The sequence below is a fragment of the Diabrotica virgifera genome, chromosome 10, assembly GCF_917563875.1.
Source record: "Diabrotica virgifera virgifera chromosome 10, PGI_DIABVI_V3a".
In the NCBI taxonomy this organism is placed as follows: domain Eukaryota; kingdom Metazoa; phylum Arthropoda; class Insecta; order Coleoptera; family Chrysomelidae; genus Diabrotica; species Diabrotica virgifera.
In genome coordinates, this window is record NC_065452.1 from 59,815,114 (window position 1) to 59,832,099 (window position 16,986).

Below are 16,986 nucleotides of genomic sequence, written 5' to 3' on the forward strand. Positions count from 1 at the left end.
TTTTTCTTACAAATTGACGATTTATTTATTGCTTTAAAACCGGTAGAGATATGCAAATGAAATTTGGTGGGTTTTAAGACGTAGTTATTGTACATTTTTTGACATACAAGTAAGAATCTAATATTCACCATTGGCACGCATGAGGGTAATATGAGCCGTCATATTGGATGAAATAGAGCGGATGAAACAAATTAGAGCGGATGAAATAAATAGAGCGGATGAAATAAATGAACGCATCCTACTGGGTAATAAAACCTACTGGAACTACCAAAAATTCTTGAAAGAAAAACACATTAGTAAGAAAACCAAATTAAAAATTTACAAGACTGCAATCAGGACAGTGATCACCTATGGTGCAGAGACGATGTGCCTAACACAAAAAGATGAAATGAGGTTAGAAATCTTAGAGAGAAAGATAATTCGATGAATAATGGGACCGGTGAGGATAAGTGTAGGCGAATTTAGAAGATTAGCAAATGAAGAAATTAAAGAAGTCATCCAGGGTGAAGACATAATCAAGTTCGTAAAGGCGCAAAGCTCCTTTGGCGGCGAACACTCCGCCAGGAGTGAATAAGCCATGATGATGATGAACTACGTCTTAAAACCCACCAAATTTCATTTGCATATCTCAACCGGTTCTAAAGCAATAAATAAATCGTCAGTTTGTAAGAAAAATTTCAACACCTTCTATCTCGGAAACGAAGCATTTGCGGACATACCGTTTATAAAGCACACTGTCATTATTTTTTCATGTAGAATTACCCCTTGAAGTTTGCCATATTCATTTCAAAACACCCTGTATTGATGAAAATCATGGCTAGTTGTTAAAGTATCTAATTTTTTTATGGTCTAATGTAAGCGATTGAATCAAAAACCAAAATGTTGAGCAAACATGAGGCTATTATTGGATTTTAATTTCAGTATTTTATAAATGCCAGAATATTCCACAGGATGATGAGAGCTTTGAGAAAAAAACACGGTTTGATTTGTACACCCGGTATACAATGAAAATTTAACTGTTTAGCAACAATACTATTAGAGCGATATTGTTAAAGAATAAGGCTATTATAATATATTAAAAGATCACTTAAATCGGACAACAGGTTTAGGAAATTCGAGACATCAAAAATGACCCATTTTTAAGGTGTCCGGTTAATTTTGTACCCCGTGTAGATTGGGTCTAAAATTATCTCTTACAAACTTTTAAAAATGTCATAATAGATCTTCAGACCCGGAAGCCCATGGCTTCTATTTTCTTCATGATTTCCACTAATTTCTGTCTTTAGTCTTTTCCTCCCAGTCCGGCACGCCTAGTTTTCTTACATCGGTTTTAACCTCTTCCCAATTCTATTTTGATCTTCCTCTTCTGTGCTTTCCTCTTGTTGATACTTTTTGTGCATGTCTGATTGTAGGCATCCGATAAACATGTCCCATCCAACGTGCTCTTTGTGTTTTTACTTTTTGTAATAGGCTGCTTTGATTCTAGAGCTCAATTACTTATTTATTTAGTCTTCTTTTCCATACGCCGTCATTGTCCTTTACTCCTCCATATATCTTGCGTAATATCTGCCTCTCCCATCGCGGTAACTTTGATGATGTGATATAAACTTTTAATAGCTTTGTTTTTATCAATGTTCGGCTGACATGAAAACATATCCACTGTCAGATAACAGTCAGCAATTGATAAAATATTGATAACAATGACACCATAGTGGAACACTTGTGTTCACCGAAATCGTATTGGTGATCAAACGCCCACACCCAGCGATAGTACGCAAAAACATTTCTTTGGCGATTGCCGACCTGAAAAGCCGCTGTCGATAAAGTTATGAATATCTTATATCAAAGAAGACATCCCCACTTGTCTTTGCCTATTTATTCCCAGTTAGGGAGGGCAATTAGGGAGGAAACGAGGTGAAATTACTAAATTAGAAAATTATAGACCCATCAGCCTCTTGACACATAGGTACAAACTCTTTATGAAAATCTTAATGAAGGGACTAACACCTAAACTAGATTTTTATCAGCCCAGAGAACAGAGAGGCTTCAGGACAGGATATGGCACAAATGACCATTTGCATACCATAAAGATTTTAATTGAAAAATGCATCGATTATAACATACCACTGGTTCTTGCATTTGTCGATTACAAGAAGGCTTTGATTCTGTAGAGTTTGAAACAGTACTGGAAGCCCTAAAGCAAAGCTGAATAGACTATAGACACGCTCGAAACACACACTAAGAATTTTGAACGTACGATGGTTGAAATTTACATAGTGGCTCGAGCAATTGTATGGAATATTTCTCCCTTCACATAACGTTTCAAGCGGTGAAGGGAGAAAGATTCCACTTGATTGTTCGAGACACTATGTAGAATTCAACCATCGCACCGTCAAAATTCTTAGTGTGTGAAACAAGCGTTACATGTCACTAATCAAAAACATATATGAGAATGCTACATCAAGTATACGAGTACACAAAGAAACGGAAAAATTCAGCTTAGGTCGAGGAGTAAGACAAGGAGACAATATTTCACCAAAATTCACACACCGGCAAAATTAGCGGAACACCTTAAAAATGGGACATGTTTGTCTCGGATTTCCTAAACCAGTTATCCGATTTGAGTGATTTTTTAATATGGTATTAAGAATATCGGTGTAATAATATTATTACTAGACAGGTAAATGTCATTTTATACCGGGTGATACAATCATACTGTGTTTTTTCCTTAAAGTTCGGAACATTCTGTGGAATATTTTAGCCTAGCCTATATAAAATATTGAAATTAAAACTCAATTGTAGCCTTAGGCTTTCTTAACATTTTCTTTTTTGGTTCATTTGCTTATGTTGGATAATAAAAAAATTAGGTACTTTAACAACTAGCCATGTTCTTCATCAATACAGGGTGTTTTTATAAATAAGTGCGACAAACTTTAAGGGGTAATTCTATATGAAAAAGTAATGACCGTTTGCTTTATAAACATATGTCCGCAAATGCTTCGTTTCCGAGATACGGGATGTTAAATTTTTTCTTACAAACTGACGATTTATTTATTGCTCTAAACCCGGTTAAGATATGCAAATGAAATTTGGTAGGTTTTAAGAGGTAGTTATAGCGCATTTTTTGACATACAATTAAGAATTTTATATTCACCATTGGCGTGCATACGGGATATATCTAAAATGTTTATACCCGTATGCCCGCCAATGGTGATATAATAATATTAAATATAAAATTATAATATAATATAAAATAATATAAAATTCTTAATTGTATGTCAAAAAATGCGCAATAACTACCTCTTAAAAACTAACAAATTTCATTTGCATATCTCAACCGGTTTTAGACCAATAAATAAATCGTCAGTTTGTAAGAAAAAATTTAACATCCCGTATCTCGGAAACGAAGCATTTGCGGACATATGTTTATAAAGCAAACGGTCATTACTTTTTCATGTAGAATTACCCCTTAAAGTTTGTCGCACTTATTTATAAACACCCTGTATTGATGATGAAGAACATGGCTAGTTGTTAAAGTACCTAACTTTTTTATTATCCAAAATAAGCAAATGAAGCAAAAACGAAAATGTTAAAAAAGCCTAAGGCTATAATTGAGTTTTAAATTCAATATTTTAGATATACTATAATATTCCACAGAGTGTTCCGAACTTTAAGGGAAAAACAGTATGATTGTAACACCCGGTATAATATGACATTTACCTGTAGTAACAGTATGATTACACCGATATTATTAAATAATAAGGCTATAACACACTAAAAAAAGAATGAGTGTACTTTGTACGCACGTAAGAAGTTATACTTCTATTATATGATTTCAACGAAATAAATGTAGTTTCAACAGGTTATTTGTATTTACAGATTAAACAAATTTTTATTTACTACTTTTCAAAAAATTTTATTAAAACAATACTAAAAATAAAAAAAAGTTAGCTAACACACGGATCTGAACCAGGGACCTCTCGATCTCCGGTCGAACGCTCTACCACTGAGCTATACTCCCTTTGCTTTGACAGGTTACAAGATTTCTCATAAATACTGACAAATTTAATATACCAAGTGAAGTATAAAAATACTTTAAAATTTAAAGTAAATATACTTACTTTATTATAAAATATTTTATTCCCGAGGAAGACAAATCCAAAGACACAAAAATTATAAATAATACATTTACTAAAACCACTAATATAATCTTTTAATGACTTATTTGCGCTGATACATACATAACTTGAAAGATTAACAACGAATTACATACTGTCTGTCTGCGCATGCGCCAGGGAATTATAAAATTTCACCCTCGATCGTAAAGAAGTATAACTTCAAAAATCACTCAAATCTGACAACTGGTTTAGGAAATCCGAGACATCAAACATGTCCCATTTTTAAGGTGTTCCGCTAATTTTGCCGGTGTGTGTAGTTCACAGCAGCTCTAGAGTCAATATTAATAACACTCAATGGCAAGATATGGGCATGAATATACATAGATAGAGAAAGATTAAGTCATCTAAGGCTTGATGATGTTGTATTAACCTTCGGATGACCAAGCGGGGGAAATTGTGACCCCAGCGTATGTTTTTCTTTAATACATTCAAAAGTATTTTCAATTTTTAACTCATTATTTTTTTATTTGACTTTAATATCATTCTAGATATCCCCATATTTTGAAATAAAAAAAATTCCCTATATTTTACGAATAAAAGATATATTCTGAAGTTGATGTTAAGTAAAATAGCGTCTATTATGTGTAATTCCAAGTAGTTTTACGCTAATGACGTCGACTTTGCAAAGTAACAAGACACTTACTCAACATACACACTACACACGACACTAATACTCATGTTGTGACTGGCTGAATGACATAAAGTCCATGCCATAAAAAAAATACAAAAAAAATAAATAAAAAAAAAACTTCATTTTTTTGTTAATTGTCATTTTTGACCTGGGGTCATTCCCCCCCCCCCCTTGGTCATCCGTGTAACAAAAAAAGGTTGTTCATCGGAAGGTTAATCGCAGATAACTTACAGGATACAGTTTCTATGATACATTCACTTACAACTCTGTCTGAGAGAGCAGGATTAAAAATAAACTTTAAGAAAACTAAACTTATGTCAAATCTCATAATAAGTGGAAACTAACCTATTGACAATAATACCATACAACAGACACTTACAAATATCTGGGACACAAGATCAAAATAAGCAGAGACAATCAAACACATGAAATACAGAGGCGAATAGGCCTGACATGGGCAGCATTTGGCAAACTAAACCATATTCTAAAAAGTTCAATTCTCATGCGTCTCATGCGAAAGGTTTACAACCAATGTGTTTTGCCTGTACAATCTTATGGAGCAGAGACTTTAACACTGACACAAAAATCCGCGAATAAACTCACGAGTTACACAATGAGCCATGGAACGTGGAATGCTGAACGTGAACCTTCGAGGTCACATAACAAACCAACACATCAGGCAACGCTCAGGAGTTCAAGACGTCATCGAAAGAGCTACGACGCTTAAGTGGAACTGGACAGGGCACTTAGCTAGAACACAAGATGGACGGTGGACACGACGAATCATGGAATGAAGGCCCCGAAACTATAAAAGAACCCGACGACGACCACCGACTAGATGGACCAACGATATAAAGTATATTAGATAAATGATGACATTGGGATATGCCAAGACAGAAAACATTGAGGAAAGATTTATCAGAAAAGCCCAAAGAGAGCTTTAACCACTTCGCTAGTAGTGAAAAGGATGCGACGATGAAGTACATACTAGCCAACTAAAGAATTATGTAAAATAGTTGTTTTGCAGTTCATCCGTAATATAGCCCTGAGTTACCGAAAGTCTGTACATAGCTGTTTTACTCAAATCAAAGCAGTATTCAAATTTAAACAATATTCTCTTAGCCAAATAAAGAAACTTGTTAAATTTCTATGTATAACACATACAATAGAAACGGAAATCAGTCAGAATGCGCAACAATGTTTGGTATAAATTTTTACGAAATTCGAGTAGCCGCTTTAAAGATAAGCTTATGCCGGTATTTGAACATCCCATTAATCATTGTAAATTAGTCATTTTAGAACTTACAAGTAAACATTTGCATATATTTGTCTGGACTAAATTATGGTTCTGTTGATATCTGAGAAGACTTGGTATTCACACAATGTTGCCAAACTGAATTTTGTTATACTCGGTTTAAAATTTCTTGCCGATTTCCGAGCCTATTATACATGTCTTTTTACTGAAAACCAATTTACGAATAAGGGACATGTACCATTTTGAGTGTAGATAGGAAAGGCTTTTGTGTTACAATTGGCCAATGTTTGCATTTATTATTGAGCAAATAGACAATGGGCTACCTAACCTATTTATTCTTCAATGCCATTGTGCAGTGTTATGCTAGTGAAATCTTAGTGTTGCCAAGCTGTTTCCATCAAACTCAAGATGTTACTGTTATGATACACACAAAAATTTTGGCACTCAAGTAACGTATATACAGGGTGTTTCTTTGGGAAAGTAACATACGTTAACTGAAAAAAGGGGCTTTATTAGAAATATATGTAAAAAAATGTTTGTATATACAGAATGTTTGGTAAAGAATGGGCCATAGGTTAACCCTAGATTTCTGAGGTTAAAATAGGTCGATTTAAGCTAACTTACCTTAGTACAAAAGTTGATAATAACCGAAATACAGGGTGTCAAAGGTAAACTTTATTTAATTTATTCTTGAATATTTTTTGACAGGCATGGGAAAACAACACGAAATTTAGTAAGCGGGGTTTTTTGGGACGAGAAATCTAAATTCGCCACCAAATATGATGTATTACCCAGAGGGCGCCACATACGTCTTTCAGTGCTCATTTAATACGTTTAGTTGTTTTTATCCCCCACTCTACATACTTTTTGAATCAAAATTTTTATTCTCTTAATATCTTTACTTAAAAAAGATATACTACATTCATCTCGCTAAACTCAACCGTTTTTGAGATAAACTCATTTTAAATCTGCGAGGCCACACATTTTTTTGCATATTATCATTGTAGTTACATCCAAAAAATAACTTAAAACCATAAAAATTTACAAAAAGTATCGCAAATTTCTTCAAATGGAATTTGCGATGCAATGACATAATAATATGGGAACTGGTACAATTATTATGGTTTCTAGTTTATTTTTCGGGTCTAACTACAATGATATGATGCAAAAAATTATGTTGTATCGCAAATTTAAAATGCGTTTATCTCGAAAACAGTTGAGTTTAGCGAGATGAATGTAGTATAGATTTTTTAAGTAAAAATATTAAGAGAATAAAAATTTTGATTCAAAAAGTATGTAGAGTGGGGGATACAAAAATTTAACGTAATGAATGAACGCCGAAAGACGTATGTGGGGCCCTCTGGGTAATACATCATTTTTGGTGGCGAATTTAGATTTCCCATCCCAAAAAACCCCCGATTACCAAATTTCGTGTTGTTATCCCATATGCCTGCCAGGAAATATTCAAGAATAAATAAAATAAAAGTTTAACTTTGACACCCTGTATTTCTGATATTATCAACTTTTGTACTAAGGTAAGTTAGCTTCAATCGACCTATTTTAACCTCAGGAATCTAGGGTTAAGCTATGGCCCATTCTTTACCAAACATCCTGTATATTTCGGATTAAAAAATAATGGAAAAATATTCCTACCCAAAAACAACACCCTGTATGTACATTAGATTTTTTTAAAATGGATTCTGCATTTGAAAAGAAGATAAAAATTTAAATTTAGTGGTATACTTTGAATTTTCGGCAATATGTTTCTTCTGGTAAAATTTTGAATTTGAATTCTGAAATTATGTGAAAAACGAGACCTCGAAAGAAAACATAAAATGCGACTTAATTTTATTTAATACCATTATTTAATCTAACTTGGTAAAATGTTAACATTTCAGTGTGGTTTTTATTATGTTGACAAATAATTAAGTCACATTTAAACTTTTTTCTACTTCGAGCTCTTGCAATTACATATACAGATAATTTCAGAATTCAAAGTCAAAATTTTACCAGAAAAAACATTTTGCTGAAAATTCAAAGTATACCACTAAATTTAGTTTTTCATCCTATACTCAAATGCAGAATCCATTTTAAAAAAATCTAGGTATAGGGTGTTGTTTTTGAGTCGGAATATTTTTCTAATATTTTTTAATCCGAACCTGGATGTCTTTAATACACATTAAAGGCAAGCGTCCACAGACCCGCATCGTACGCATCGTACGCAACGGATTTTAGTTTGACAATCGATAATGCGATCCGTACGATGCGGATCAGTGGACGCGGTTACATAAGTTTCTGTACAAGGCAAACTAAAATCCGTTGCGTACGATGCGTCCGATGCGTACGATGCGGGTCTGTGGACGCTTGCCTTAAGTGTGGGATGGGGTTATTGAGATGGCTTAAGTGCCCCCTTTTTTGTGAGTTAAGGTATGTTACTTTCACAAAGAAACACCCTGTATAACAAGTATTTGCTGATATTAGTGTTTATATTCGCTTCAAAACTGTTTATACTACATAATTTTCATACAATATAATGTCAAAATTTAAACATATATTTAAAATGCCAATTGAAACTATAATAAAATTATTAATATGTTGTTGCAGAAAGGGGCTACATCAAAGAAGTGACATATATACATTTATGGGATACATAATATTTACCCTTATAACTCCACGTAAAACTTCCAACTGCTGTATAAATAAAGATATTTTAAGCTATAGAATACTTAAAACAGTCATAGTGTCAAAAGTTTAGTAGTACATTTTTAAAAGTAGTAGTATCTCGGTAATGGTCTTACTGCAAATGTCAATTTCTATTATAGTAACGATTCAGTTCATTACATACCACTATTTGAAAGCAAAATTTAAAAAGTACACTCTAATAATTGTTATGCTGCCCCTTATCCAAGTTCTAACCTTTCCCTGTATGAGAGTAAATACTCCCAACTACCATACGACACCTACATCTACGCATGATACACGTCCTGATACTCAAGCCTATACCCGAGGAGAAAACCTCCACTAATCGAAAAACTAGTGGAAAAAACCATTGAGAAAACCATGAGGAAAAGTTAGAAAATGTTACTAACATGTACAAGGTTATTCACTATATTTTGACCCCCCTGTAAACTTCTTTATTTACAGAATTAGAAAAAAATGTAAAATACAAAAGTTATTCGATTTTTAAATTATGATTTTTTGGCATATATATCGTACTAGTGACGTCATCCATTTGGGCGTGATGACGTAATCGACTATTTTTTTTAAATAGGAATAGGGGTCGAGTGCTAGCTCATTTGAAAGGTTATTCAATTCCCTATTCAGTAATATAAACATTAACACTAGAAAGTCGGAGGGGCCAATTTGGCCCCTGTTAAAATTTAAAGTTATTGTAGTTTTTTTTATTTGAGGCAATATTAATTTCATATTTTATGACTTTTAATATGTTGATACAAAGCCTTATTTAACACAAAAAAATATTGTTTACTAAATTTATTATATGGTTTTTCTAACGAATCTACCATAGAAGTCTAAAGGGGCCAAATTGGCCCTGTGTAAATTATTATTGTTTTCTGGGAAATTCGTCGAGACTTTCTTTCAAATTCCTGTCGGATGGGTAAAATTATATTTATGTATGTTTATTGTAAATGGTTACCCTTTTACTGGCACTGATCATCTATGTAATAAAGAAACAATTGTTGGTGAACATAAGTGAACACAAAAATGAACATTGTTGGTGTAGTGTAGAGCACCAAATGACGCGTCTTTATACTATAAAAGTAACTTCAAGACGATGGCCTATGTACGTGTTTTATAATACTCTTCACTTGGAATCAATAAATGAATGGATTATTCATAAAGAAATAACTGAAAGTAGACTCAGTTTTCGTAAGTTTATTCTTCGGCTGTGTGAAGAATTATGAGCCCCATACCTTGCCTCCCGAAATCTGGAACTACGCCTAGCAACACCAGGTCTACCAACAACTATCACTGTTACTATCCAAAAACGAAAAAAATATCAGTTGAAAATATTTTGTAAAGGAAATCATACTTCCAATCATTGCCACGGCTGTAACAAGGCAACGTGTGGCAAATATCAAAAACTGCAAACTGTATGGTGTTCCGAATGTTTTTGATACGCAGCGAATGTGTTAAACAATGAAACTAAACAATAAAATCAGATTCTAGCGTCTAGAGTAGATTTAATTTCTTTAAACTGAGTTTTAATTGATTAAAGAACGTGGGGCCAAAATGATCCCTTCGGGCTTTCTAGGTAGGTAGTGTTAACATGATTAATTATACAGGGCGTCCAAAATTTTTTTTAATTAAATTAATTGATACAAAAAGAAGAATCTATGTAATTTATTTATTTCAAAATACATTCTACTGCTGTCAGAAAACAGAAATAAATGTTTATTGAACAAATAAACATTACTCTTCACTTAAATTCAATGTTCAAGTTGCCACCCATCTGCCTCTTGGCAGTTTGAACATTGAAGTTAAGCAAAAATCAATGTTTATTTGTGCAATAAACTTTTATTTGTTTCCTAACAGCAGTAAAATGTATTTTAAATTAAATAAATTACATACATTCTTCTCTTTGTGTCAATTAATTTAATGCAAAAAAATTCTTTTTGGACACCCTGTATAAATAATTATCTTAATGTTTATACTAATGAATAGAGAATTGAATTACTAATTAATAGAATTACCTTTCAAATGAGCTAGCACACGACCCCTATTCTGATTTAAAAAAAAAGTCGATTACGTCATCACGCCCAGATGGATGACGTCACTAGTATGTTATATATGTCAAAAAATCATATTTTAAAAATCGAACAACTTTTGTATTTTACATTTTTTTCTAATTCTGTAAAAGAAGCAGTTTACAGGGGGGTCAAAATATAGTGAATAACCCTGTACACTTAGTGTAACTAACATTCGTTAAGCCGACGATACAGTCATTATCGTTGAAAGTAAGAAAGACCTGCAGACGCTACTAAACACAATTTGTGATGCTGGAGAACAATTTGGTTTAACAATAAACATAAAGAAAGAAAACAAAAACCATGGTTATCCGTAAGTGGGGTACAGTCATAACAAGGATCCAAATAAAAAATGGAGATATTGAACAAGTGGAAAATATGAAATACTTAGGAGTCTGGATTACTGAAGATTTAAATCCGAAATCAGAAATTCGATCAAGAATAGAGCAATCAAGAGCAGCCTTTTTGAAGACGATGAAATTTCTAACTAAAACCAAAAACGGAAATCTGCAAATCCGATATCGGATGGTAACATGTTATATCCAGTCTATTTTTCTTTATGGTGCCGAAGCTTGGACTGTTAATATTAACTTATGAGAAAGCTTTAAGCTTTTGAGATGTAGTTTTTTAGGAGAATTTTGAAAATCTGGATCGATCACATTACAAAAGAAATGGTGTTGTACAGAATGAGAATAAGAAGAGAACCTTTGGCCACCATTAAAAGGAGAAAGACGGCATATTTGGGACACATAATTAGAAATGGTAAGTGCAAGTTGTTGCAGCTGATTATGAAGCGTAAAATCAAAGAAAAAAATATCCTGGTTAAGAAACAAAAACAAAGCTTTAAAAAACAGAAGATAGAGACGAATTTTCAAGTGTTATAGCCAACCTTCATTAATAGAGTCGGCAATAGAAGAAGGGAAAAGTGGGCCTCATGCGATGTCCTAAGAAGGGTATTATAGCCTTGGCTGAGTATGGCCGCACTGCCCTGCAGGACTGACTTAACTTGTGGGAAGAAAATGGACAAATACTTAATAAAAAAGAAGGTAAGTATACTGCCCTACTAAGCGAAAACGGGGTATCTACATTTTATAAAAAAAATGAGGTACTCCTGTTTAGTCATTAAATACACCTTCATACCACAATCTTTCGGTACTGGGACTCTCAGAAACTCACTGGAGAGGAAAAGGGCATTTTAAAACAACTGCTGGCAACGTCGTCTATTTTTCAGGCCCAGATAACAAAAGTACAAATGGAGTCGCAATAATTGTACCCTCTAAACTTAACGACTGCGTAATTGGATATAATACTATTGATGACAGGATAATATCCCTTAAAATGAGAATATCCACCAATACCCTACACCTTGTCCAGGTATACGCTCCTACAACAGCTGCACAAGAAGAAGACATCAACGGGTTCTATGGTCGTCTAGAAGAAACTGTTCGTGCTATTCTGAATCGTGAACTCGTCATCATTTTTATAGATTTTAACGCCAAAGTGGGGTCATCTAATGAAAATAATATTGAAGGAGTGCTGGGCAAAAATGGACTGGGACAGAGAAATGAGAATAGCGACCGTCTAGTGGAGTTCTGTGTAGAACAACATCTTACAATTACAAACACGTTATATCAACATCATCCACGGAGATTATACACATGGCGCAGCCCAGATGGACGAACAACGAATCAAATAGACTACATCCTAATAAGATCAAGATGGAAGTCGTCGTCCATCAACTGTAAAACATTTCCTGGCGCAGACTGTGGAAGCGATCATCAACTCCTGGTATTGAACGTTCGACTTCGTTTTAAAGTCCCCAAAAGACCCCAGAGAAAAGTCATGTCTCTCAATCCATCAAAAATCAGTGACTTCCTACAAAACCTAGAAGATGTTCTTTCTTTAGACCAAGTAGATAGTGACCCTGAGAGCACTTGGATCTATCTCAAAGATAAGGTAATCGAGGCTGCAAAAGACTGTGAGACAGCGGTTTCCACTGGCCGTAAGCCATGGATGTCCGATAATACGTGGACTGTGATTCAACGCAGAAAAGAACATAAAACTAGATACGGAACAAACGATGAATACAGAGCGTTATCGAGAGAAATCAGAAAACAGTGCCGCAAAGATAAAGCTGATTACATCTCTCAAATATGCAGAGACATAGAGGAACATGGCTGTCGAAATGAACCGAGGGACTTATTCCAGAAGATCAAACTCCTTACCAGAGAATTTAAACCTCAAACGTGGTCTGTAATAGATAAGGAAGGTAATTTAAAGACCGATACTGATGAAATATTGAAAACATGGCGAAACTACTGTGGCGAGCTATATAAAAATAACGAGGTATCAGCAGAAAATCAGTGGCCTTCTGACTACCCTAGAGAACCTAATGTCTTACTCGCTGAAGTCAAAGATGCAATTAAATCACTAAAGAGAAATAAATCCCCAGGCATTGATTCAATACCATGTGAAATACTACAATTACTAGGTGACAAAGGATTACATATCATCCATTCTATCTGTGTCGCTGTTTGGAATTCAGGAAAATGGCCATCTGATTGGTGTACCTCAATTTATATCCCACTACACAAAAAAGGAACTACTACCAGATGTGAAAACTACCACACACTGTCACTAATAACACAAGCTAGTAAAATCTTGTTGCGTATCATCAAAAACAGATTAAAAACCTATCTACATTAGCAAATACCTCAGGAACAAGCGGGGTTTGTAAAGGGTAAAGGTACAAGGGAACAAATCCTGAACCTGAGACAACTCATTGAAAAGTCTAGAGAATTTCAAGTACCTATGATTATATGCTTCTTTGACTACCAAAAGGCATTTGGTTGTGTAAGCTGGATAAATCTGTGGTCAATTTTAATAGAAATGGGCGCACCAATGCACCTGGTGACACTTATTAAAAATCTGTACCAGTCTAATATAGCGACAGTACGACTAGATCAGAAGTTCTCAAACCAATTCAAGACCGAGAGAGGTGTTAGACAAGGATGCGTGTTGTCACCTGACTTATTTAACATTTATGGTGAACATGTCATGAGGATGGTTTTAGAAGGATGGGCCGGTGGAGTAACAGTAGCTGGTAGGAAAATCTCCAATTTAAGATTTGCTGATGATACTAAACTTATAGCAGCAAATGAGCAAGAAATGTTTGATCTTCTGCGAAGAGTTGAGTACGAAAGCAATAAAGTTGGTCTGAAAATCAATAAAGCTAAGACAAAAATAATGGTGGTCGACAGATTTGACACTATTCAACTGACTAACATATTACAGGAATACCAGATAGTAAACACCTTTGTCTATCTCGGGTCTAGTATAACTAACGATGGTAACTGTGAAGCAGAAGTTCGGAGACGTATTGGTATGGCAAAAAATGCAATGAGTCGCGTAACTAAAGTTTGGAAAGACAGATCTATCTCTCAAAATATCAAGATGAGACTGGTGAATGCCCTTGTATTCTCAATATTTCTATACGGAGCAGAGACTTGATGCCTTTGAGATGTGGTGCTGGAGAAGAATGCTGCGCATACCTTGGACAGCTCATAGGACAAACGTTTACATTATAAACCAACTCAATATTAAAAAAGGCTGTCCACAATATGTCTGCAAAGAATTCTGCAATTCTTTGGTCACGTGGTTCGCAGAGGTGACGACAGTTTGGAGAGATTAATTGTTTCTGGAAACGTTCCTGGGAGAAGATCAAGAGGACGATCCCAACTAGATGGTCTGACCAAATAAAGCATTCAGCTGGAAACTCATTCTGCGAAGCTCTTAGAGCAGATGAAGATAGAGACCAATGGAGAAACATTGTTAGGAATATTGGAAGAAATCACGATCCTCAGTAATGGGGAAACGACAGGAGAGAGAGACACCTTCATACATGCTCCAAACCCACATAGAAACTGTGGAACTATATACCTCATAATAATTGGACCATACAGTAATAGAAAAATATATAGAATCTTTATAGTCTAAGAGCTAGTGAACCCTCCGACTAACGGTCTTCCTGTAAGGCTAGAAATTTGTATAGTGATAATTCATAGCACACCAAGACTACAAACCATGACTTGGCAGGCATCAGCCCTGCACGTGTATCTACCAGGTGAATCGAAAAGTGCATAGTTTAGGGGTAAAATAAACTTTTTCCTGCAAAGTTTAAATTTAAGTATGTGTTTGAGTAAGTCATTTAGAAGAAATGTGTACAATGACAGGCGATTCTGAACAGCGTAAGACCTTGCCAGGCGAGGGGAAAGATTAGGGGTTTTTCCTAAAATTATTTTTTTTTGTATCGAACAAAATTTTTTTAGGTTTTTTGAATCATTCCAAACAGAAAAGTTCTTTAGTGATTTTTCTCTTAGGTTAATAGTTTTTGTTATATAAGCGATTTAAAATTTTGAAAATTGCGAAATCGGCCATTTTAACCCTAAATCGGACATTTAACTAAAAATTTCAATGTTGCCAAGGTAGGTAGATATTCTTTTAACATTGATTGATGAAATCCCAAAGAGTTTTTTGCAATACAATATCGGAAACCCCTTTGTTTTTTAATTCCTAATCAAGCGGGCGCGACACTGTAGTATAAGTGAGGACGTTTGAGTTGGCATAAATTCATTATCTCGAGAATGGGCAAATTTGAAGAGAAATCCTCAGACAGGTCGATTTTTATTTTTAAATTAGGACTTTTTGGCTTATATATAATACTAGTGACGTCATCCATCTGGGCGTGATGACGTAATCGATGATTTTTTAAATGAGAGTAGGGGTTGTGTGATAGCTTATTTGAAAGGTTATTTAATTCTCTATTCAGTAATATAATTATTTATACAGGGTGTACAAAAATGTTTTTTATTAAATTAACTTTGATTAAATTTGTACAAATAATTATGTTAATGTTTATATTACTGAATAGAGAATCAAATAACCTTTCAAATGAGCTATCACACAACCCCTAATCTTATTTAAAAAAATCATCGATTACGTCATCACGCCCAGATGGATTACGTCACTAGTATTATATATGCCAAAAAGTCCTAATTCAAAAATAAAAATCGACCTGTCTGAGGATTTGTCTTCAAAGTTGCCCATTCTCGATATAATGAATTTATGCAAACTCAAATGTCCCCACTTATACTACAGTGTCGCGCCCGCTTGATTAGCAATTAAAAATACAATGGGGTTTTCGATATTATATTGCAAAAAACTCTTCGGCATTTCATCAATCAATGTTTAAAGAATATCTAGCTACCTTGGCAACATTGAAATTTTTAGCTAAATGTCCGGATTAGGGTTAAAAATGACCGATTTCGCAATTTTCAAAATTTTTAATCGCTCATATAACAAAAGCTATTAACCTACGAGAAAAGTCACCAAAGACCTTTTCTGTTTGGAATGATTCAAAAAACCTAAAAAACGTTGTTCGATGCAAAAAAAATAATTTTAGCAAAAACCCCTAATCTTTCCCCTCGCCTGGCAAGGTCTTATGCTGTTCAGAATCGCCTGTCACTGTACACATTTCTTCTAATAAATGACTTACTCAAACACATACTTAAATTTAAACTTTGCAGGAAAAAGTTTATTTTACCCCTAAACTATGCACTTTTCGATTCACCTGGTAGATACACGTGCAGGGCTGATGCCTGCCAAGTCATGGTTTTTAGCCTTGGTGTGCTATGAATTATCACTATACAAATTTCTAGCCTTACAGGAAGACCGTTAGTCGGAGGGTTCACTAGCTCTTATGCTATTAAACTCATTTATATATGTATGAGACAATATACAAACGAGTATCCAAAAAATATAAATTGCAGATACCCTGTTTTCGCTTAGTAGGGCAGTATAGGGGTAGGAGAGTCTATGGATGATATAGCCAAAGAAAGGCTAGTGACAATAGCGGAAGAGGAAAGAATTAAGAGATAGTGAATGGATATTTATTATGAAGACAATGCGCATATGAAACTATGGTACTAATAAAATGCTTTCCAAATAAATTTGACCTTCTCTAATTTTGCTTTCAAAACTTAGACTAAATTAGGCTTTAATCTTAGTGGAAAATCTAAGAAATTGTTACAAATATTTTAATTTTATACAAAAATGTTCTTGAACATCTCTAAACTCTAAACATTTTACTGGTGTATT

The 16,986-nt window shown here is 34.2% G+C and overlaps 1 protein-coding gene across 2 annotated transcripts in view; it reads right to left on the reverse strand.

Annotated features, from left to right (window-relative positions):
• Positions 1-16,986, reverse strand: part of LOC126878496 (catenin alpha) — a 94,540-nt gene that overhangs the window by 23,553 nt on the left and 54,001 nt on the right. The window lies entirely within an intron of this gene.